Source organism: Carassius carassius, chromosome 34, assembly GCF_963082965.1.
Source record: "Carassius carassius chromosome 34, fCarCar2.1, whole genome shotgun sequence".
Classification (NCBI taxonomy): domain Eukaryota; kingdom Metazoa; phylum Chordata; class Actinopteri; order Cypriniformes; family Cyprinidae; genus Carassius; species Carassius carassius.
Genome location: NC_081788.1, coordinates 23,542,135 through 23,566,948, shown reverse-complemented (window position 1 = coordinate 23,566,948; position 24,814 = coordinate 23,542,135). Strand labels below are relative to the sequence as shown.

The following is a 24,814-nucleotide window of genomic DNA, read 5'->3' as shown; positions in this document are numbered from 1 at the left end:
TCAGTGTTATTTGCCGTTTCTTTGTAATTGTAAAATTTATTTGCAATTTCGGAGTGAAAATAGCAATTTTATCTCGGTGTAAAATGGCTATTTCAGTATGCCTTTTTATTTTTTATTGTAAAGTTATACTTTTTAATAAATTTGAGACTGAATATTAAACATTATTGGCATTCTCTGTTGACTTACATTGATAGAATGCTTTTGAGAATTCAAAACAGACCGTGATGGACCATAAATTATGCAAGCTAAATTGCAGTTGGTCTTTCTTCTTAAAAGTATAGTTTACCCAAAAATGAAAATTTGATCTGCTTACCCTCAGGGCATCCAAGATGTAGGTGACTTTGTTTCTTCAGTAGAACACAAACTGAAACCGTTGCAGTCTGTCAGTCATATAATGTAAGTGGATGGGAATCACGGCTAAAACATACAGTAAAACAAACAAAAAAACATAAACAAAACCAAATTAAACCCTGCGGCTTGTGACGATGCATTGATGTGTAAAGACACAAAACGATCAGTCTGTGCAATAAACTGAACAGTATTTATATAATTTTTAACCTCTGATTCACGCAATGTCCGAACTGTTAGAACTCTCCTGAGTGCGTCCTCCTGTGCACGTACTCAAGCAGGCATGTGAAGCGTCGTTGTCTTCTTCTTCTTCTTGCTTTATGGCGGATCTCAGACTTATAAGTGCATTACTGTCACCTAACTCTCAAGTGGACCATTGCCACTCTATCTACAATCTCAATTAGGAGTGTCAGTGGTCCCTTTAAGTCTGTTTGCATACTGATTTGTGATTGGTCATTTATTAATAATAATTTATATTATTTTTTGCTGCCTCAAAAGTGCATTATGTTCTGTAAATGCAAGCAAGTTTTTTTCGTAGTCAGTTTGGTATTAATTCATTTGCCACTTTGCCAGTCAGATGTATTCTGGATTTTACTGAAACATCGTTTAATGCAGTTTTTTTTAATTCTTCTATTGTTAATTCTCTGTCTTTTTTTTCTCTCATCTTTCTTCTTCCTCTCTCTGTGTGCGTTTTCTTATGAAAACAGCACGAGCCGCCAGCAGGAGAGGTGAATCCCAGTGCCACTGTGTCTAATTAATCCACTCCCCTTCTTGCACGGCTGTGCTGGCCACGCGCTCTGTCCATCAGATTGAAATTCATAACTTAATTGAGGTCAGAGCCTGGAGCCGAGAGAACAAAAGGCCCTGGCGAGGACCAGGTAGATCAATAGTGATAAATATCTGCCTGGGCTACTAGTAGTTCATTGTGAGGAATTGTTTGGGACAGAGAAGGGATGCTGTTTGTTTACAGGTATATTAGTGGCTTTGTGGAAATGGAGAGATAATTGAAGCATTTGCGTTTGTGCAGTATAGCAGTTTTAAGGGTTTGACGGGTTTTACAAAATGTTACCAGCTGCATAATTTTATTTTAAAAATATGCATTAAATTATGTAGTTGGAAGATGTACACATTAGGTAGGTTTGAAAGAAAATGGCTGTGTTTCTCAAGTTCTCGCTACACAGTTTCTTAATACAAGCAACTGTTTAAAATTCCCTGTTGAGAACATTTTACACATTCAGGTCCTTCTGCTGCTGCCACAGGTCCACTATAATAAATGGTTCCATTCTCCACGTCATAACAAATCCCCGAGGCAATTTGTCATAAGACTGACGAGGAGAGTCCATTCGCCAGCTGCATGAGAATGGGGCTCAATGGTGGGAGGGTTCAGGAACACCTAAGAGTCACAGAATTGGATCATTCAGAAGAGTTTTGCTATACAAATTGTAATTGTTGGTTAACATATGAAACAGAGAGCAGCACTACAGGGCATAAATTATACATACATTAATAAAAAAGTATTTGTGCAATATATTGAGACTGTTCCCTGAAGTCCCTGCTCTGCATATTTTGTGCTTTTTTTCATGTTTTGTGCTGTTTATCACTTTGTTTTTCAAGTAGGTGAAATAGATTTAAACAAATGGTGTTTCATGTTTAGAGGTATATTAGTGGCTTTGTGGAAATGGAGATAATTATTCATAATTATTAATCAAGCATATGATTAGTGTTCCTGTAGCTCAAGTCGTAGAACATTGCGTTAACAAGCGCAAGGTTGGGGGTTCGAATCCCAGGAAACACATGATAGGAGAAAATTGTTAGCCTGAATGCATTGTAAGTCGCTTAAGATAAAAGCATCTGCTTAATGCATAAATAAATAAATAAATAAATGTTGGATCCCCGGCATTTTCCCTTTCAGACAAGTGATTTACAAATGCTTTGCAAATCATTTCAGGCTAATTATTAACTTTTATGTTTGTCATTGTATTTGCTTTCATCAGTTCATGCATTTCCTGGGAATCCAACCTGTGACCCTGGTGTTGCTAGTGCTATGCTTTGCTCTTTGAGCTATAAGAACCCTGTAGACAATTTGCTTAATTGTCATTCTTTTCACCTCCTTTTTATGTAAAATAGGTTTATTATAGAATTTATTTTATTATTATAGTGTATTATTCACAAAATTGTACACTTTTTGCCTGTCACATTTAAAGGCATAGTCTACCCGAAAATGAATATTCTGTCATCATTTACTCACCCTTTTGCCGTTACCAACCCTGCATGCCTTTCTGTCTTCTGTAGAACTTAAAAGAAAATATTTTAAAGAAAATTGGTAACCGAAACTGGTTGGTTATCAACATTCTTCAAGATATCTTCTTTTATGTTTCACAGAAGAGAGAATGTTATACAGGTTTGGACATGATGTGAGGGTAAGTAAATGATGACAGAATTTTCCATTTTTTGGTGGAGTATTCCTTTAACATTGTTTAAAGGAGTAGTGCAATTTTGTTTAAATTAATGAATGTTTGTAGCAGCGACAATTTTCAAATTATGATTATTATTGGATGGAGAGAAACATTATAACTGGTCCATGTTTATATCGCATTGTAAGTGAATAAGTGAAACACTATTTTATTTTTTATTTTATTTGATACAGCTCAAAAAGTACACCAAGGTGCTAGCAGCCGAATTTGTATTGCAGTTTGTATTGGATCAAGCGCTATTTAAATAAAGGTGACTCGACTAGCAACACTAAGGTCATGGGTTTGATACCAAGAAAAGTCACTTTGTATAAAAGCATCTGGAAATCACACATGTAAATGTCTTAAAGAACAAAAACACTGGCACATTGCTGCATTAAAGTACTCCAGACTGGCCAGCAAAATGCCCTTCCCCGAAATCACGCAATTCCTCACATAGTTTTGCGGCATCTCTTGATTTGCATAATTCCTTCAGTGAATCGTGTGCTAAAATGCAGAAAGCACATGAAAATAAATGACGCTATCAGTGGGTTCAATTCATTCTCAGTGAAGTGTTTCATTCTAGCCGCAGGCAGCTAAACTCCTCTGATGAAAAGCCTCTCTAGAACCATCTGTTTCTCTCTCTTCCTGCCGCCTTGCCACAATACGTACACTCAACAGTTTTCTTCCTGTTTTCAAACCATCCACATAAATTGTGAAGGACATTAAAGCTGTCCACAGCTGTGTGCTGAGAAAGAGGGAAAGAGAGAGAGAGAGAGAGAAAGAGAGATTGAGCATATTTCCCAGCAAGGGCAGAACTTGCCCTGTGGTTTATTAGTTTTTCCCCCCACAGCGATTTAGCTGCGCCTGCAACATTGATTTTCATATTAGAGTGGTTTATGCATTTATTTATTTTATGTATTTCTTTCTGAACTGCTCTGATGATCCTGGACTTACCCATGGTAATTCCCCACCACTCTTGGCTCATGCGAAATTGCTTAATGGATCCTAAGACGTCCCTTGGGGTGGACACTGAGACGCGGACACAGACTGAATTCCACAGATGTGTTTTGTTTTCATTTGCGCTTCTTTTTAAATGTTCTGTGTAAACCCAAGGACTGTCAATGGGAAAAGAGAGTCACTAATTCAAAAGAACAAAAACAAACCTCAGACAATGATTTAATGCTGTTGTAGGAAGGCGTGAGTGCTGGTTATGCAGCTGATTAACATACGTATGCCGTTGTGCATTAGAGAGAAGAGAGGTGAACGCTGTTCTGCCTCGAGGATTGAATGTAAAAGAAAAAAAAAATCAATCAGTCATGCTGCTACTAATCAATTTCCCTCTGAATATTACAGCCAACTTAAAAAGCCCTGTCCTCCACAAGTGTTTCCTTGGAAACAATGTCTCTACGCCTTTCTATATCTCTCGATTTGTGTTTTTTTTTTAATTCTAATGCACAGATTTAAGTCTCTTAGGCAAGACATCTGCATACAAATAATGTCACTGTGTTTATCATTTCAATTTAGGTGCATATTTATTCTCAGGAATAAGGATTTAGTAAAGTAATAGGCCTAAGTCAAAATTATTTATTTATTTTATGCAATGGCATAATAGTAGTATGCTAAAAATGTATCAGTGTTCATTAAAAAAAATAACATTGCAATAATTTAATCCATTAAAAAATTAATTTTATTATCCAAACTATGAGTGATATTGTTCACATCGACTCACTGCATTAATACAATATTGATGTGCAGTTACAAGTGTGTATTTTTACAGTGGATCCACACCATCCAATCAGATTTCAGATTCATATCTATCTCTTATAATATGGTATTATATCCACCATCTGCATTATTTTTAAGATTGATTGTGGTATGATGGATGCCCTCTGTTGAGTGTTTTGAGATGCTACTGTGAGGGGAAAAGATTGACCTGATCTTTACAGAAGGTTTTTATCAAGGACATTTTGGGATTGAGTGATATGCACTGACAGGCAAACCCTCACACACACAGACTGGCTGGCAAGGTTAACACACTGCACACAGAGGTGAGATAGATTCAATTAGGAATGGTCCACCCACCTGATCCTTTATCACAGCTCTCGAACGAGAATGTACCCTTGTGTGCACAATAATATGGGTAAGTCCTACTATGCCGTCCTCTTCATATGTCAATATATTGGTATATGAGTTATTCAATATATGAAACTTACTTTAAGTTAAATTTTCTCTAGTGTTTTTTTTTTTTTTAATAACAATCTCACAGGTAAATATAGGAGTGTTTATATTGCCATTTATTTTTCCCCAGGTGTTATGCAATTACACCAGCAATTTATTAAGAATTCTTTTAGCTGTTCCCTAATTTTTTCCTTTCTCTAATCAAAAATGTATATAAAAAAACATGTTCATTTTGAGTATCTTGTTTTAATTGCTAATCTATTAAGGTAGTTAATTACATCATCCTTCAAGAAATTGCATAATTTTTGGTGATAAAACAGTACAAACATCAGTAAGTACAGTATATAAAAAATGTTGATGAATTCTTTGATAGTTTGTGATATCAATTGGTGCTTCTTACTTTAAAACTTTCCAACTGGATTGATTCATTTTATACCATTAAAAAAACATTAATATTGTGAAATAGTATTTTTATTATTATTATATTATTCTAAAATGTAATTTATCATTGCGATGGCAAGCTGAATTTTTTAGCAGCCATTACTCCAGTGTAACGTGATCCTTCTACTATGCTGATTTGGTGTTCAAGAAATGGTTCTTAATATTTTCAACGCTGAAATTATGAATGTTTAAAAGAATCAGGTTATTAAGAGCATATTTCTCAAAGTTTATTTTACCCTTTTATAGAAATACCTCCTTAAATTTTAGACCAGCTTATTCATTTTTGAATGTTAATAAAGATGCTGCATAATATAAATAAATAATCATAGATGTTTACATGCAACTGTTTCATCTTTGCAACTTGAATATCTTCAGTTTAATATATGCAACAGATAATCAAGAACTTCTTTGCTGTAAAGGAACCTAGATATTCATAAATCTTGTATTATATATCAGTGTAAGACTGTAGGTGTTATGATCCTGCATACGGCTGCATTTTCTACATGCTCTGATTAATGGCACCTGCTCATCATAAGCGTATTTGCATATGAATGCTGTGTGGTTATATTGATTCACTCCTCTGTCTATCCCTCTCTCCTCCTCCTGTCTACTGCCAGGGTCATTAAAAAACCCTTGCGCTCCCTGCATACAATCATCATAAATCATAATTGCATGTGCATTTTTCCCCATTTGTTTAATGTTTCTGTCCAGGACAGCAGAGGGAAAGAAACTAATCGAGAGAGGGAGATAAAGAGAAAAAGGTTGTTCCTGTGAGTGATTTAGTCGTAATAGATAAAGCTGTGATGGTGATTCCCAGCACAGCCACAGGGAGCTGCCGGGTTGTGCTGGTATGAAAACATGAAAGCTTTTAGTGACCTGGTGGACAGTTTATGTACTGTATGCCAGCTCCCGTTGAAGCCTACACAGATGGTGCGACTGTACAGTCTCTACCACAGACGCCGCAGAAACATTAAACATAGTCTAATCCATTTTACTATTACATTTCACCTCATCTTCACCATTTTTCCTCCTATATCTCTTTTTCCCCCACTTTATCCTGAAACACTGTACTTATTCAACTAATCTCTTTTTCACTTTCTTACTTCCTGCATCATTCCCCTCTGTGTTGGCATTAGAGGGCTGTTTTGAGGTATTCCTCTTTGAGTTATTCTGATTGGACAATGCTACCTGAATGGACTGAAATACACAGAATGACTGTGATGGCTTGTTGGTGTGACTAGAAGAATTTTATAAGGTTGTCAAAAGTTTAGGGTTGGTAAGATTGTTTAAATGTTTTATTTTTTTTAAATCTCTTATGATCAGCAAAGCTGCATCTATTTAATCAAAAATCAATATAAACAGTAATATTGTGAAATATTATTACAGTTTAAACTAACAGTTTTTTTTCTGAGTATATTTTAAAATTGTATGTATTCCTGTGATGGCAAAGCTGAAATTTCAGAAGCCATTACCCCAGTGTTCAGTGTCACATGATCCTTCAGAAATCATTCTAATATACTGATCTATCTGAAAAACACTTGTGCTGCTTAATGTTTTAATAAAACCTGACTCCTTTTGAGGATTCTTTGCTGAATAGAAAGTTCAGCAAAGCAAAGAAAACCAAATGGAGGACACTCCAATTTATGCCTGATTCCTGCTGTAGAGACATGAGTCTATGACCCCCTCACACACACGTACTGTACACATAAATACATATAAGCATGCGCTCAGACATACATGAACAAACATGCACTAACACACACAGAGCTGCTTATTCAACTTTAAATGCTCTATTTAAAAATATATTTCATTTGCAATACTGAAAAATCAGCCTAAGGATTTTTTATTTGATCTATTTTGAGTTGGATCAGATATTGAAGTACAGTATAAGCATTCAGTAAGTGTCCAGCATACATATGAATTCCTTCTGTACTGTTTGAAGTGAATCCCAGAATTGAAGTGTACTTAAAATATATGATTATTTTGCCATTTTTCTAAAACACATTATACAAGTAGCATAAACTAGGTGTGAATAGACTGGCTTTAACAGGTGTATGTCTATATCCGTTTTCCATGAATCATAGTAGTTTATATGATAGCCAACCTGTTTGTCTGCTGTCTCCTTCCACACACAATGTCCATGTACTAGCTGTGAACCAGAGCTCTGAGCCGATGCAAATGTTGCCTGGACACAAGATCAGTGAAAGAAGATTATGTTTTGCAAAGCCCTCACCGTTTAATTATGGCTATATGTATTTATGTGCATCTCCATATCCTTTATCGACCATTCGCATAAACATCTGCTGACTCTAGTTTGCTCATTTTTTTCCTTCAGATTTTTTTAACAGCTTGTCATGAAAATTAAATATTTGCATTGCCTTATTTCTATATTTAGAAACATATTTATAATATGATTTTATTTTACAATGTTTCCCTTACAAAGATGTGTTCTACTAGAATAACATAGTTAAAAGTTATTGTTGCAGCTGTTAAATCAAACCGTTTGCTAAAACTACTGTAGTAGCTATGGTATTTTGGTGAAAACTATGGTCACTATGGTCAACATTAGGAAGAGCATCCTTATCTTCTCTTGCATCGCAAGAAAATGTGAATATTAAAACATAAAATGATCCCATTGTACATAAAATGTTTTATTAATTTAAAAAGTTCAAACGCAAACAAAAAAGCTATATCTGTTTGTGTTGTTGCATTTTATTATGTTAACGGATATTCCTATACTCTGTATCCTGTTCAGAGAGAAGTAACTGTATCAGAGAAGGTGAGGAGAGAGACTGCATCAGTATTCTGTTTGTCTAGTGGGATTTTAACCAGCTAATCCAATCAGAGAGCCCCTGGAGTAGCTCTCTCGCCTCTCCGTAAACAATAGCGTCTGACTCTAGGATCATTTGAGAGCCCTGGCTCTGGTGCGATGAAGATTTTTGTATTAGGAACAATGGGATCAGACTTTAGCGGCACCAGATTGACAACATAATCCACCTTGGCTCACTGCTTTGGAGAAAAAAATCCACTCAGTTACAACTTGAAAGAACAAGGTTATGAACGATAGCATCACTTTCAGATAATTGCTCATGGAATCATGGCTGTTCCAAAACACACTTTTTAAGGCATTATAGACGGTTTCAAACATTACTGCGTATGTACGCTGTTGTGGCCCTAACTTAACTTCTGGTAGACATCCAAATAGAATCAATAACAACAGCTAAATAGTCTCTCTAGAGTAGACTATTTTTGATAACGAGCAAAATATGTTTGCTGCTAAATCGGACTTACTGAAAATGCAAATTCCTTCTCTGCCAGCAGGAGGTGCTTTAAAGCGGGAGAAACAGAGGTTTCCCCAGTAACTGCTGTACACACAGCAATGCTGAGCTTACAAATGCTTCTTTATCAGGCATATAACATGCAAGATGAAATGAAAATTAAATTGAAAATTTTATAGACTAATTAAAGATAGTCTTCCTTCAGAAATACAGTGATATAAAACTCCTGCACCTTGTTTTGATTTTTAAAACGTGCAGTATGTGCTCATGTTTATTCAACGAAGCCTTTTGGAAAATCGGTCAGTTTTGATATTGTGAGCGCCACAAATAAATAAATGTATGGGAAACACATCCCACAGCACAACCACCTGATTCCAACTTCAGTCTGCTTATCACCTTAACTTTAACTGCTTTTGTAGATGGCGCTATAGCCAGACTGATAAACAAACACAGACCGGACGTTAACTTAGGGTCAGGCGCATGCGTCTATAGGCTCTCCTGATGTGAAGCCTGTTTCAAAAAGTAATCCGCAAAATACCTTGTTTCCCAGAATGCATTGCAACAAGCTCAGTAGAAAAAATCCATCCAAGATGGCGGACCGAGAAATGTTACTACAGGTCCTTCTTAAAAAATTAGCATATTGTGATAAAGTTCATTATTTTCCATAATGTAATGATAAAAATTAAACTTTCATATATTTTAGAATCATTGCACACCAACTGAAATATTTCAGGTCTTTTATTGTTTTAATACTGAGGATTTTGGCATACAGCTCATGAAAACCCAAATTAGCATATCATGAAAAGGTTCTCTAAACGAGCTATTAACCTAATCATCTGAATCAACTAATTAACTCTAAACACCTGCAAAAGATTCCTGAGGCTTTTAAAAACTCCCAGCATGGTTCATTACTCAAAACCGCAACCATGGGTAAGACTGCTGACCAGAAGGACATCATTGACACCCTCGAGCAAGAGGGTAAGACACAGAAAGAAATTTCTGAACGAATAGGCTGTTCCCAGTGGGAAGTGCACCTCAGTGGGAAGTCTGTGGGAAGGAAAAAGTGTGGCAAAAAACGTTGCACAACAAGAAGAGGTGACCGGACCCTGAGGAAGATTGTGGAGAAGGACCGATTCCAGACCTTGGGGGACCTGCGGAAGCAGTGGACTGAGTCTGGAGTAGAAACATCCAGAGCCACCGTGCACAGGCGTGTGCAGGAAATGGGCTACAGAGAAGCAGCACTGGACTGTTGCTCAGTGGTCCAAAGTACTTTTTTCGGATGAAAGCAAATTTTGCATGTCATTCGGAAATCAAGGTGCCAGAGTCTGGAAGAAGACTGGGGAGAAGGAAATGCCAAAATACCTGAAGTCCAGTGTCAAGTACCCACAGTCAGTGGTGGTCTGGGGTGCCATGTCAGCTGCTGGTGTTGGTCCACTGTGTTTTATCAAGGGCAGGGTCAATGCAGCTAGCTATCAGGAGATTTTGGAGCACTTCATGCTTCCATCTGCTGAAAAGCTTTATGGAGATGAAGATTTCGTTTTTCAGCACGACCTGGCACCTGCTCACAGTGCCAAAACCACTGGTAAATGGTTTACTGACCATGGTATTACTGTGCTCAATTGGCCTGCCAACTCTCCTGACCTGAACCCCATAGAGAATCTGTGGGATATTGTGAAGATTAATAAAACAAATTATCTGAAACGTGCTGCATCTTATATTCCAAAGCAAGTGATATATACTATTAATTTCATGCCGGTTGTTTCACATTCACTTTAAATTAGTTCATGCTTGGTGTTTATAATTAATGTTATTTATCATATATGTAATTTGTACTAATCTACTCATTTATATTAATTATATTATTTATATTAATAGTTAATATTTTATATGTTTTCTCTCAACAATGAAATTTTGACCTGATGTAACTTATAGTCAGGTGTGATGGTTCTGGAAAATATGTTAAATATGCTTATATTTAACTCAGTACTGAAAAGTAACATGTTAAATTCAGCATTAATTAAAATGTTCGGTTTTAGTCTACTGTCAGATGCCTATTCAATCACTATGAATGACTTGTATAGTAAATCCTCTGTCCATGAGTCACTACAGTGGGCTAATGATATTGTCTATGGAGGAGGATAATGCAGGCCAGAGGGGCAAACGTGCGACATGTCATAAAAACTCTTTCTGTAGTACTCAGTGGGTTCTGATGATCTCCAACAACCACACAGCCAAAACAATAATGCCATTTGTCATCATTATCAAGGTGAGAAGGCACACTGAAGAGGCAATTAAAATATAATTTAGCCTGACGACACGTGTCATCTGCAGAACTTCCCGACCCCTTGAGTGTTGCATTCTTCTGGACTTATATCCACACACACAGGATCCTTAATCCTTGCCCTAAATAAGGCTTTCTCTGCATCGCACCTCAGATACCACAAGCTGTGGCAATTTGTCACCAGCACTCCAGGCAGATTGGGGCTATTGTATAAGCATCTATTGTTGTGTGATGCCCTCGGTCCCCACAGCTAATGCATCAGACACGGTCCCTGCAGGGGACAATGAATAGATCATCCTAGACCTTTATACACATACAGCATGATGGCCTCATAGCCTCGTTGAGCACGCGGGTCAAAGGTTTGTTCATATTAAACTGGTTTATATATCCACCTAAACCAAGTCCTTAAGCTCCTCTGATTCTGGTTACTTGTTCAAAAGTCTGTTTTGGAGGTTAAATTATCTGATTGTTTATCTGACAGGAAATCAATGTTTAATCTGTTTTCTTAAGCCTTTCAAAGTCAAAATCACCTGTTTTAGGCTGTTTCGGTAGTTGAAATCAACAGGCAGGCCTTACACTTGAACATGTTTGCTTGTTTTATGGTTCTTTTTGGAGTCATTATGGATACAGATTAGAACATTTCTAAAGAGTTTTGCAATAGTTGAGTAAGTGTAATGGTCAATGTCTTTTATAACTCAAAACATCTTTCTTTTCTCTCACAGGATGATGAAGGACAGACCGCACTGCACTATGCTGTGGTAACCAAAATCTTTATTCTGAAACTTCAAATGTGAAGAATGCTTTATTTTAATCCAAGTTTAGCATTATGTCTATTTATGACAGATGCTGTCAAATTAAAATAAAAGAATGTAATTTCAGTTCATTCCATTGTTTGTGAAAACAAGCTTTTGCAAATGAAGGTCCAAGGAACAAAACTTTACATTAGGATAATTGTTTTAAAACACTGTTTAAAAACTATTGACTATTTGTTTAAATAAAAATATTGGTATAAAATCGCTTACAGATCTTATTTGTAACAGGATGTATTCAGGTTTCAACTTCCATTTTAACATGACTATGCAAAGCTGGTAAACACAGTACATTTTACATATATGCATTACTGTGAACACAATATTTTGTTTGTTTTTCCAAATTGAGAGACGAGACATTATTATACACTACCATTCAAAAGTTTGGAGTCGGTAAGATTTTTGAATTATATATTTTTTAAAAGAAGTCTTTTAAAATCTTTTAAAGGCTGCATGTATTTGATTAAAAGACAGTGAATATTACCATTTAAAATTATATAAATACATTTATTTGAACATGTTTTAATATGCAATTTATTCCTGTGATCATTTTAGTGTCACATGATCTTTCAGAAATCTTTCTAATATGCTCAAGAAACATTTCTTATTATTATTATTATTATTATTAATGTAAACTAGTTGTGCTGCATAATTTTTGTGGAAACCGGGATGGCATTTATTAGAAATATAAATATTTTGTAACCTTATAAACGTCTTTACTATCGATGATCTTTACTATTTGATCCATTTTATGTGTCCTTGCTGAATAAAAGTGTTAATTTCTTAAAAAAAAAAAAAAAAGGTTTCTGATTTATTTTGAGCTCACTTCAGAGTTTACTGGAGGAAGTTAGGTGTGTGTGTGTGTGAGCAGGGGTACATTTGTCCACAGCCGCACGTGTGGTAAATAGAACCTGTAATAATCACCAGTTGTCCCAGAGGAAATCAACAATGTTCCTCTGTCATGTGACACTACAAAAGGGGCAACCTCCAGGCCCTTGTTCTCTATGTGTGTGTGTGTGTGTGTGTTTGCCATCTGTCCTCTGGTTGGTCGCATGGCAGGGTGGACATCGACGATTGCCCCTTGGGGAGGAGGGGGACAGAAAAATGATGGGGGGATGGGATATAAAAAAGTGACTGATAAACATAAGCGATGAACTCAGAGTGACGAATAGCACAAAATTAAAATTCATTTCCACCTCTCCCTGTGTGGGGCCATGCAGCTGACACATGATTAATTGAGGGGTTTACTGCACACTGTAAATTGTTCTGTTTCTCTATGGCTCCCCAGAGACAGCCCAAGGAACCACACGCATGCCGAAAATAAAATACAGTAACAAAAGAAATAAAAAATAAATAAATATATGAGCTACAGAAAAAAAATATTAATGTTTACCTTTTCTGCTTCCTACTTAAATTGACAGTTAACCCAAAAATGACAAATCTGTCATCATTTACATCATCCCCAACAGCTTTTTCATAATAGTTGGTGACTTCAACCACGCAAACTTAAAGACAGTTTTGCCAAAGTTCTACCAACATGTGAACTTTACAACGAGGGGTAAAAACACACTGGACTTTGTCTACACAACAGAAAAGAATGCGTACAAGGCTAATTCCAGCATACAGACCACTTCTGAAACTCACCAAACCGGTTCAAAAATTCATCACAGTTTGGCCAGATGTTTAACATTACATTACAGGACTGCTTTCAGTGCACAGACTGGAACATGTTTAAAAAGGCAGCCACCTACAACAACCTCACAGACCTGCAGGAGTACAGTGAAACCGTGAGTGCTTCTATCAAAAAGTGCATTGATGATGTGACAGTCACCAAAACCATCACCACACGTGTAAACCAGAAGCCGTGGATGACAGCAGAGGTTCGTGGGCTGCTAAAGACCAGAGATGAAGCATTCAGATCAAGAGATAAAGCAGCCCTCAAAACAGCAAGAGCCAATCTGTCCTGTGGCATAAAAAATGCAAAACAGTCATATGCTCAGAAAATCAACAATCACTTCATAGACAGCAGAGACACACAGAGCCTGTGGCAAGCCATTCAGACCATCACTGACTACAAGCCCCCGCCACAGGCTTGTGATGATGACACATCCCTCCCGGATGTACTTAACCACTTTTATTCACGGTTTGACATGCAGAATGACACACCTGCACAAAAACTGCCCATACCTCCCAATGACCAGGCGCTCTGTCTGTCTCCAGCCGACGTGAGGAAGACCCTATCTAGGATTAACCCACGCAAGGCTGTGGGTCCTGACGAAATAACTGGCCGTGTACTGAGAGACTGTGCTGAACAGCTGACAGATGTCCTAACAGATATCTTCAACACCTTGCTGCACCAGGCAGTCTTCCCCATGTCTCAAATTCACAACCATCATACCGGTACCAAAAAAATCACCTGTGTCCTGTCTAAATGACTACAGTCCCATAGCTCTGACTCCAATCATGATTAAGTGCTTTGAAAGGTTAGTCATGCATAACATCAAAACAAGCCTCCCCAACACACTCGATCTGCTCCAGTTTGCATACCGTCCAAACCGCTTTACAGACGGCGCAATTTCCTCCACCCGGCTCTTACCCACCTAGAGAATAAAGTCTCTGATGTTAGAATGATGTTCATCGACTTCAGCTCAGCATTCAACACAATAATACCACAACAGCTCATCAACAAATTAAACCTGCTAGGCCTTAACAGTTCACTTTGAAGGTAATTGGATCCTGGACTTTCTAACTAGAAACCCTCAGTCAGTCCGTGTCGTCCACAACACCTCAAGCACTACCACACTGAGCACAGGTGCCCCACAAGGGTACAGTATGTGCTCTGCCCAATGCTCTTCACGCTGCTGACCTACGACTGCACTGCCAAGTTCAGCTCCAACCACATCATCAAGTTTGTGGATGACACAAAGGTGGTAGGTCTCATCAGCAACAGCAATGAAATGCACTAAATGGAGGAAGTGGCACAACTGGCTGAATGGTGTGGCACTAACAACCTCTCCCTAAATGAGGAGAAGACAAAGAAGATTGTGATGGACTTCAGGAGAAACTCCATCGACCACCCCCCACTGACCATCGACAGCTTGACAGCATCCTCACCACATTCTACGAAGGAACCATAGAGAGTGTGCTGACCACCTGAATCTCTGTCTGGTATGGAAACTGTAGTGCAGCAGACCATGAGACCCTCCAGCGGACAGTGAACACAGCTGCAAAGATCATGGGTGCCCCTCTGCCCTCCATCCTGGACATTTTCCTCACACAATGCTCCAGCAAAGCAAACAATATCATGAAGCGCCCCTCCCACAGTCTCTTCCAGCTCCTACGATAAGGAAGACGATACCAGAGCATCAAAGCCTACTCCGCCAGACTGCTCAGCAGCTTTTTCCCCCAGGCTGTGAGAGGCTTGAACTCAAATCACCCCATCCTCCTCTGAAACCCCACAGAAACCCCATACCTCCTGAAACATGGACCATCTCACCTCCTCCACCCCCCAACCTTTTCGACATCAAAGAAAAAATGCCTGAAACATTATTTTTTTGTGAAATTCAAATAATTTTGTGCAATTCTACTCTATGCGCACTAGACACTTTTCACACACACTGCTATATGTACATAATCCCACAAAATACTCAGTAATATGTGTGTTTAAAAGCTCATGCACTACAAATCATCTTGCACTGTTCCCTAACCAGCTGCTTGCCTTACAGTGTTTCACTTCGCACATGTACAGTACTACAGGTGCATCTCAAATTAGAATGTCATGGGAAAGACTGCTGATCTGACAGTTGTCCAGAAGACAGTCATTGACACCCATCACAAGGATGGTAAGCCACAAACATTCATTGCCAAAGAAGCTGGCTGTTCACAGAGTGCTGTATCCAAGCATGTTAACAAAAAGTTAAATGGAAGGAAAAGTATTGAAGAAAAAGATGCACAACCAACCGAGAGAACCGCAGCCTTTTGAGGATTGTCAAGCAAAACTGATTCAAGAATTTGAACGTCACAAGGAATGGACTGAGGCTGGGGTCAAGGCATCAAGAGCCATCACACAGACGTGTCAAGGAATTTGCTGAACCACAGACAATGTCAGAGGCATCTTACCTGGGTTAGGGAGAAGAAGAATTGAACTATTGCCCAGTGGTCCAAAGTCCTCCTTTCAGATGAGAGCAAGTTTTGTATTTCATTTGGAAACCAAGGTCCTAGAGTCTGGAGGAAGGGTGGAGAAGCTCATAGCACAAGTTGCTTGAAGTCTAGTGTTAAGTTTCCACAGTCTGTGATGATTTGGGGTGCAATGTCATCTGCTGGTGTTGGTCCAATGTGTGGGTCACTGCACCTGTTTACCAATAAATTTTGGAGCACTTCATGCTTCCTTCTACTGACCAGCTTTTTGAAGATGCTGATTTCATTTTCCAGCAGGATTTGGCATCTGCCCTCTCCGCTAAAAGCACCAAAAGTTGGTTAAATGACCATGGTGTTGGTGTGCTTGACTGGCCAGCAAACTCACCAGACCTGAACCCCATAGAGAATCTATAGGGCATTGTCAAGAGGAAAATGAGAAATAACAGACCAAAAAATGCAGATTAGCTGATGGCCACTGTCAATGAAACCTGGGCTTCCATACCACCTCAGCAGTGCCACAAACTGATCACCTCCATGCCACACCGAATTGAGGCAGTAATTAAAGAAAAGTATCCCCTACCAAGTATTGAGTACATGTACAGTAAATGAACATACTTTACAGAAGGCCAACAATTCACTAAAAATGTTTTTTTTTTTTTTTGGTCTTATGAAGTATTCTAATTGGTTGAGGTGAATTAGTGGGTTTTTGTTAAATGTAAGCCAAAATCATTACAATTAAAAGAACCAAAGACTTAAACAACTTCAGTCTATGTGCATTGAATTTATTTAATACACAAGTTTCACAATTTAAGTTGAATTACTGAAATAAATTAACTTTTCCTCGACATTCTAATTTATTGAGATGCACCTGCATGTGAAGCATATGTATAGTCTATATTTTTCTTTTTCAGTCTATGTATACATAAACATTTATATAAGAATTATATATATATATTTATATTAGTGCTGTCAACGTTAACGCGTTAACGCATGTGATTAATTTTTGTCTGGTTTAACGTGTCAAAATATTTAACGCAATTAACGCAGCATCCGTATTTTCTGCCATCCGTTGGCTAGCTTTACATTATATGATCACACTCTTATTCATTTAAATGCTTTTAAACATTTCAAGCACGGCAAGACAAAAGAGAATGCGCTGTCTGTGAATGCCCTTATGTGACACATGTAACGCTGTCAGAGTTTAAAGTCGGCCCAGGATGAATAGAAAAGACAGCGCAAACGGATGGTAGTTTCACGAGTCTTTATATAATTCCTCTCCGTTAAATGCACTCTTCCCATACATGTCATAGAGCGAATATTAACAGGGGAAAAACACTCTGAAAACTCTCCTCGCGAGCAATACTCTCCTCTCACTGCGCACGCGTTCACTGGAACAGCGCGCATACAATAACGTGTCATCTTAAAGGCATACAACATTCATGTCATGAACACTATAACATTAAGTGGCCGTTACAGATCCCCCCCAGGAAGGTAAAGGCTGCCCTCAGCCGTGCACAACTGAGTACAGCATCACTTTAAACAACCATTATACATGAAAAGTTGTCTAAATAACAGAATCATACTGGAGAATGTATTACTAAGGTACACACTGACATACATGACAGCACAGATGGACCAAAATACATTGTCTGCTGCAGCAATTTTCAAACAAATGAAAACAGCATGTAATCAAACAGAAACAAAACATAGGACATCCTTTTTTCCACTATTCCTATTTGTGTACAACATTGTAACAAGCATGTCAACAGACTAAGTATTAATACTAATACTCAATTTTCCTTTTTTCTTAACTTTAAACCTTCCACCTTCCACAGTGACAAATCAAGCAAATGAACACACAATGACGTAATCTAAACACTATTTAAGGTCCAGTCTGTCTGTGTGGTACACATTCGTCCACCTATTACTCGACCAGTCTGAGGTGATTCTTGGTGCGCGTCGAGGTCTCAAGTCATAATGGTGTCTACCAGGAACATTATCACTAACAGTCAAGTCATCGTCTCGAGACCCAACGTCAACTTGTAGGTCAGGCAACTCATCAACACTGTCAACATTTCCTGACACATCATGAGCACTGGATGTCACAGGGAGACATAGGTCTGTTAGGTTTACGGCGGTAGCACCAGCAGTATCCTCTGTTTCTTCCGGCACTTCATCAATCAAAGAACCGTCAGCTGATGTTTCTACAACAGAAAACCCTGTGGGCTCAGTCTCTGACTCAAGTGGTTCCCAGGTACGAAAAGGAAGCAGATTTACGACATGAAATACACCTGCGTCTGCCCCCGTACTCGCATCAATGAGTCTGTAGTTCACTTCCGACAGTTTTTGTGCAATTTGGTAAGGGCCAGCATATAGAGGGGCTAGCTTAGCCGTGAAATTCGCCAGTGCATCCGAACGGGGATGAGTCTTAATTCTGACCCACTCATTTACTGAGTAAGACACAGGCCGACGTCTCTTGTCGTAGTACTTCTTTCTTTTGTCATGGTTCTCATCCAAAACGGACCTAGCATGATCATGTGCTTCTCTGATAGATGACTCCAAGCTTTCCGGGTATGGGATACCAGGTTCATCCCCACCATCACTATTCGGCTGAGTGATGAGGTTAAGAGGGGTATTCAATTCTCGTCCATACAGCAACATGGATGGGCTTTGGCCCTTGCTTTCATGTGGAGCAGTCCTCAAAGCAAAACAAATTTGGGGCAGGTAACGATCCCAAGCAGTGTGCTTGTTACCGACGTAAGCACGGATGGCAGTTTTCAACGTCCGATTCACCCTCTCCGTTGCATTCGTCTGGGGGTGATACGCAGTTGTAAGTCTGTGTTCCGACCCCAGTGTGGTGAGAACATGCCTGAATAGTTCATTCACAAATGGTGACCCTCTGTCGGAGATCAGGTAATTAGGCACCCCATGTCGTGCGAACACCTCGCTAAGCAACTTGCTGGCAGCAACTTGGGCAGTCGCTTCTCGTACTGCACTAACCTCCACCCACTTCGAAAAATAGTCCACAAAGACCAGAATGTAAGCATTACCGCAGGGTGTGCGCGGTAAAGGACCCACGAAATCAACTCCAGTATACTCCCAAGGTCTTTGAGGGCGGATCGGAACCATGAACCCAGCAGGTTTCCTCTGGCTTGGTTTTGTGAACTGGCAGACAGTACAGGATGCAACATACTTCCAGAGGTGGGTAGTAACGAGTTACATTTACTTCGTTACATTTACTTGAGTAATTTTTTGGGGTAACGAATACTTTTCGGAGTATATTTAAAGAGGGGTACTTTATACTCTTACTTGAGTAAGTTTTTGGGGAAAAATCTGTACTTTTACTTCGTTACTGTGGGCGACGCTCCTCTCGTTACTTTATCTTAATGCAATAAATGTTATAAATGCTTCAGTTTGATCCAAACGCGCCGTCAACTTTTCTCTGGGCAATGAGCGATGCCCATTCGCGAATGATTCATTCTTTTGAGTCAATTCTGTTCAAAGGCTTGATCAAACCAATTGGCAAACGAGTGAATTGGTTCATGAATCAGTTTGAATGAGTCGTTCAGTTCCCTGCCGCACGCGCTGAGCGTCTGAAGTGGTTCACTCGGAGTTGTAACGTTTAAGAACAGAAAGAGCGTTGAAAACGTGGCTGGAACTGCACTGAATTGAAATCTGCAAAGGTTATTATTTGCTAGCGATGGAGATCCTTATTAGATGAACACCGCGTGTGCTGTCTACTGTTTAACAGGTAATAACTTGGGCTACGATTACAGTACACGATACCACTGTGACATTAGTTTGTTGTACGTGTGTGGCTTATAACAGAGGGGAGTCAAGTTGAATGCAGCTTCCAAAAGACAAAAAAATAGCCGATTAAGATTTTATTATTTTTAATACAATCACACTGGTGCAAGTACGTTCAGCGAGTCATATTATCAGCTGCTAAATTCAGATCTGTGATTGCTTGCTGGCGCTGAGCCAGAGACAGACGCGTTTTTACAGCGCTGCGCATTATAACCAATCACACACGATTCTTTTGAGCTTATTAAAGCATTGGCCAATCAGAGGCGTTCAGATGAGTCATCGCTAAAATGCCATGTGTGTACGAATCTTTAATTAAGATATTGATTTCACAGTGTTAACAGTTTCAGTGATTTTAATGAGAGTTTCTGAGAGTGATTGAAATCTAGACTGTCAGTGAAAACTATCTTTAATAATGTAAATGTTATTTGCTCTCTTTCTGAACAATGAAAGATTAGTAGCAATATTTATATCACATTAACTTTCAATGTTAAATTCACATTTAATATAAAGTCAGCCGTATTAAAAATATGTTATGGCATGACACCTATATCTGTTACTTGAGTAAACAGACAGGGTTTTATAATAAATTACATAAATTGGAGTAAAGGCTGATGAAATATATACATTTATACACGCACACATACATTACATACATTTTATCTATATATCTAAATAAAAATAGGCTCAGTATATATGACCCAAAGTAACTAGTAAACTAACTACTTGAGTAGATTTTTTATCCAATACTCTTTTACTCTTACTCAAGTAACTATTCAAGACTAGTACTTTTACTTTTACTTGAGTAAATATTTCTAGAAGTACTTTTACTTTTACTTTTACTTGAGTACAGTTTTTGGGTACTCTACCCACCTCTGCATACTTCTTAGCGTCAGAAGACATTTTTGGCCAGTAAAATCGAAGTTTCAGCCGCGCTATAGTCTTCGTCATGCCCAAGTGACCAGCCATCGGGTGATACTCCATCAAACTCCTTTTCATAGCCGTGGGTACGTACAGTTTAAGGCGCTTCATAGGGTGGAGATTACAAGCCACTTTGCCATCCACAAAGTACAGGAGTCCATCCTGGATCTCATACTGAGACAACTCCTCAGTGCTATTCTTATCCTGTGCCTCCAACATCCGCAGCAGCTTTCCAATTTCTGGGTCGTTGAGCTGCAGCTGCCTAATGTGCTCCCGATCTGAAAACATTACAGGGGGTAAAGCACGCAGGTCCAGTCCCCCAATAATGGCATAATCAGGGAGAAGTCCCAAAGGTACACTGCCAGAAGGAACAGGGTTACGTGAAAGTGCATCGGGGACACTGTTACTTGTCCCCGGCTTATGGACAACGTCAAAGTCGAAGTCCTGCAATCTGAGAGACCACCTAGCCAGCCGGCCAGAGAAGTTTGGGCGCGACATAAGCCATTTTAAACTGCTGTGGTCTGAAAAAATAGTCACGTGTAGACCCTCGATATAAGGCCTGAAGTGTTCGAGGGCCCAGATGACCGCTAAGCACGCCTTTTCCGGAGTAGAATAAGGTTTTTCAGACTTATGGAGGGCACGACTTGCATAGGCCACCACAACATCTCTGCTATTTTTGTCCTTCTGCATGAGTGCGGCGCCAAGTCCACTGTCGCACGCATCCGCATGGATAGAGAAAGGAAGAGAGAAGTCCGGGAATGTCAAAACAGGTGCGGAAGTCAGCTTTTCCTTGAGATAATCCATGGCCGTCTGACATTCATTTGACCATACAAAGGGAACATCCGTCCTGGTCAACGCAAAGAGTGGCTCAGCATGTCGGGCATAATCCTGGATGAAACGCCTATAATAGCTGGTCATTCCCAGAAACTGTCGGACTTGTTTCACATTAGCTGGTGTATGAAAATCAATCACTGCTCTCACTTTTTCCTCATTTGGCATGATACCATTTGGGGTGATTTTGTAACCCAGAAAGGTGAGTTCGCTCCTGCAGAACTGGCATTTTGCCAGCTTGATAGACAGTCCAGCAGATCTCAGCCTGGTGAGAACCTCTCTCAGGTCCACAAGGTGCTGTTCGAAAGTAGGCGACGCCACCACAATATCATCTAAGTAGACGGCACACGACTTATAGATGAGACCCGCAAGGACTGTGTTCATGAGCCTTTGAAATGTGGTGGGCGCATTGCACAATCCAAAAGGTAAGACCCGAAACTGAAATAACCCACAGTGGGAAATGAAAGCAGTCTTTGGCTTGGAGGTCTCTGCCACTGCCACCTGCCAGTAGCCTCTTGCCAGGTCAATGGTGGAAATGAAAGTCCCTCTAGCCAGGAAGTCAAGAGATTCATCAATCCTCGGTAGAGGATAAGAGTCTTTAACAGTGAGCTTATTTAGTGCACAATAATCGACACAGAACCTTGGCTCTCCTGAATGTTTTGGTACAATTACAACTGGGGCAGCCCAAGGACCAGAGGCAGGTTCAATTATCCCTTCTCTCAACATGTCTTCGATTTGAGACTCAATGAGTTCCTTTTTAGCAGGAGAAGTGCGGTACGGGGCAAGGTGAACCGGTTTTGCATCAGCTGTAACAATTTCGTGCTCCACTAGAGAGGTGCGTCCTAAATGTCCATCAAACAACCCACTGAAGGTCTTGAGCAGTTCAGTTAGTTTGTGTTGCTGCTCGTTTTCCAGCGATGATTCTCCAACCTTCTCAGACAGGGCAGAAGAATTGAAATCCAGGCAGGACAAATCAGGATCAGGACTAGGTATCTTTAAGTCAGCACCCTCTAACTCCTCAAGGGGCACCGGCTCATCTCCGAGCACTACCGTCCTAGACGGAACATGAATCAAAACTGAAGATCTCAACATAAAATCCATACCCAAGATAACAGGAGAAGAAAGATTATGGACAACAGCAAAGCGGTGATAGAAACGCTGGTCCAAGAAACCCAAAGACAACCAAATGACACCCAGCGGGCAACAGGATGCTCCATCCGCAAGCTGAACTGGAGGTGCAGACCATGGTTTTAATCGTACGTCCCCCCCAGGAATGGTCTGGACAACCGCTGAGTGCACCGCAGAGAGAGAAGCACCAGTGTCAAGAGTTGCATCAAAAACTTGTCCATAAAGATTAACCTTCACTCTGAACGGGGTATTCCAATAGGACGTGGAAGCAATATCCTCCACATGACACAGCTCAGGTTGATCATTTACGGAATCATCAGGTAAGCGAGGCACATCTATCTTCTGAAGGGAGGATTGCCTCGTCTGAACGTCCTCCCTCCTCTGAAGTTTCCCCTCTGGGCAAAGTCTGGGGCCACATTTCCTTCACCCATGGCTTGGTCAGAGCCATCCATCCGTCCAACACTCTGACTGTATCTCTCGGGGGTTCTGGGGGCTCCATTGGAGACAAACGCGGTCTTTCCTCTAGACTACAATTTGGACAAGTACGAGTGGTGAATCCTGGCAAGGAGCACTTAAAACAGTGAACATCCCTTTTTGGCGTACTACTAGCTTGTCTCTGAGGAGGACACTCAAAACTTGGACCGATGACTGCATGAAGCTCGTGAGCCCGCAAAAGAAGGTCCATGACTGACGGTATGGGTGTGCCATAAAGAGCGACTCTATATTTCTCAAGCACATGCTTCCTTATCAAGTCTATTTGCTCTAGTTGAGGTGGAGGAGACCTTAGCTTACGAAACTCACCCAACATATGAGCGACAAAGGTCGGCAGTGGCTCATCTGGCACTTGCACACGGTCCAAAATGCCCCTCAGGACACGTTCCTGATTGTCCGAAGGTAGAAAGACTGTCCTAAAGAACTCACAGAACTGATTCCAACTGGTCAAATGTGTGCTTAGTGCAGCAAACCATTTTTTTTGGCTCTTTTGACAGGAAACGTGGGAGTTCAAGGAGAATTTGGCCATCTGAGAGATCCAGGGAGGCCCTATACACGTTGAGAGACTGAAGCCATTCCTCAGGATTCAGGGAACCATCCGCAGCAAACACGGGTGGCTCGAGCCGTGATTGGTTAAGCATAGCAGTAAGTGCATTTGTTGTGGCACTCATATCCACAGCGAGTGGTTGAGAAAATGTAGGCACAGAACTATAAGTTACATTGACTGGCACTGACCTTTGAGCTGTTGACTTAGCCTGCCCCAAACTGTAAGGAGTTGAGCTGGCTTTGGGAGCTGGATGTGGGGTCACAGGCACAGTACACTCTTGATGTGTTAAACGGTCCATCATATCCTTTTGTAGGTCAATCGATTCGCGAAGGCACCGCTGCAGCACTGCCACTTCTGCTTGTAACAACTTGTTTTGAGACCGTAAATCTTCAACAGTATGCTGTGACGCTCCCTGTTGTATAAAAGAGTCTTCATCTGCGGACCAGTCAGTAAAGTCAGACTGAAAGTCAGGGTGAGAAGCCATTATGTATGAAATCACAATCAATTAATAAATGCAAATAATAAATCAAGATACCGTAAATTTACACAAATATATGAGTCAAAAGCTGTACTAACTTTGTACCAACTGTTACTTTTCCACACCCACAAGAAAAAGCAGCAGTGTTTATGTAAAAACTCAGAAAATGAACTTCTGCCCTGGTTTTCCCCTTTAACTGCAAACAAAGATATGCTGCACAACAGTATAACACAGCAATGTTACCCACAAAAAAAATATCAGGAAAAAAAACCGATGAAAAATTTGTGATTTGCACAATAGTCTCAACAAAAAAGTACTCAACCAAGTGTCCTTTCCAAATGCAATCTATTCCGCACCTGCTGGTTTGAAATGAACAGATAGGCAACTCAAAAAAAAAAAATTATGTCCCAGAAGTGTTTCACACAGTCTTCACTTCAATGTTCCCTTTTTGTCATCCATTAATGACTGTCCGATCAACACAAAAAAAAAATACGATTGTTTTTGTTTCTTTCAATATAGTTAAGTTCAGTTATTGATCCACATTCCACAGGGAAAAACGTTGAGAGAGAGGAAAAACAAAAAAAAATCCTCCAACCGGTTTAACACTATGAAAACAGTCAATATTCGGGCGATCCAGGAAAATAGCATAGGAAATCAGTCAAAACCAACATAAAAACAACATCACCTG

The 24,814-nt window shown here is 39.7% G+C and overlaps 1 long non-coding RNA gene and 1 pseudogene across 1 annotated transcript; one reads left to right on the top strand and one right to left on the bottom strand.

Moving 5' to 3' along the window:
- LOC132115035 (acyl-CoA-binding domain-containing protein 6-like) overlaps positions 1-24,814 on the top strand; it is a 53,675-nt pseudogene that overhangs the window by 21,929 nt on the left and 6,932 nt on the right.
- On the bottom strand, positions 3,577-4,092 carry LOC132115236 (uncharacterized). Its single transcript, XR_009425449.1, has 3 exons — positions 4,031-4,092; positions 3,756-3,916; positions 3,577-3,665 (listed from the first exon to the last, which is right to left on the bottom strand). It is a non-coding gene; the product is annotated as an uncharacterized LOC132115236 (long non-coding RNA).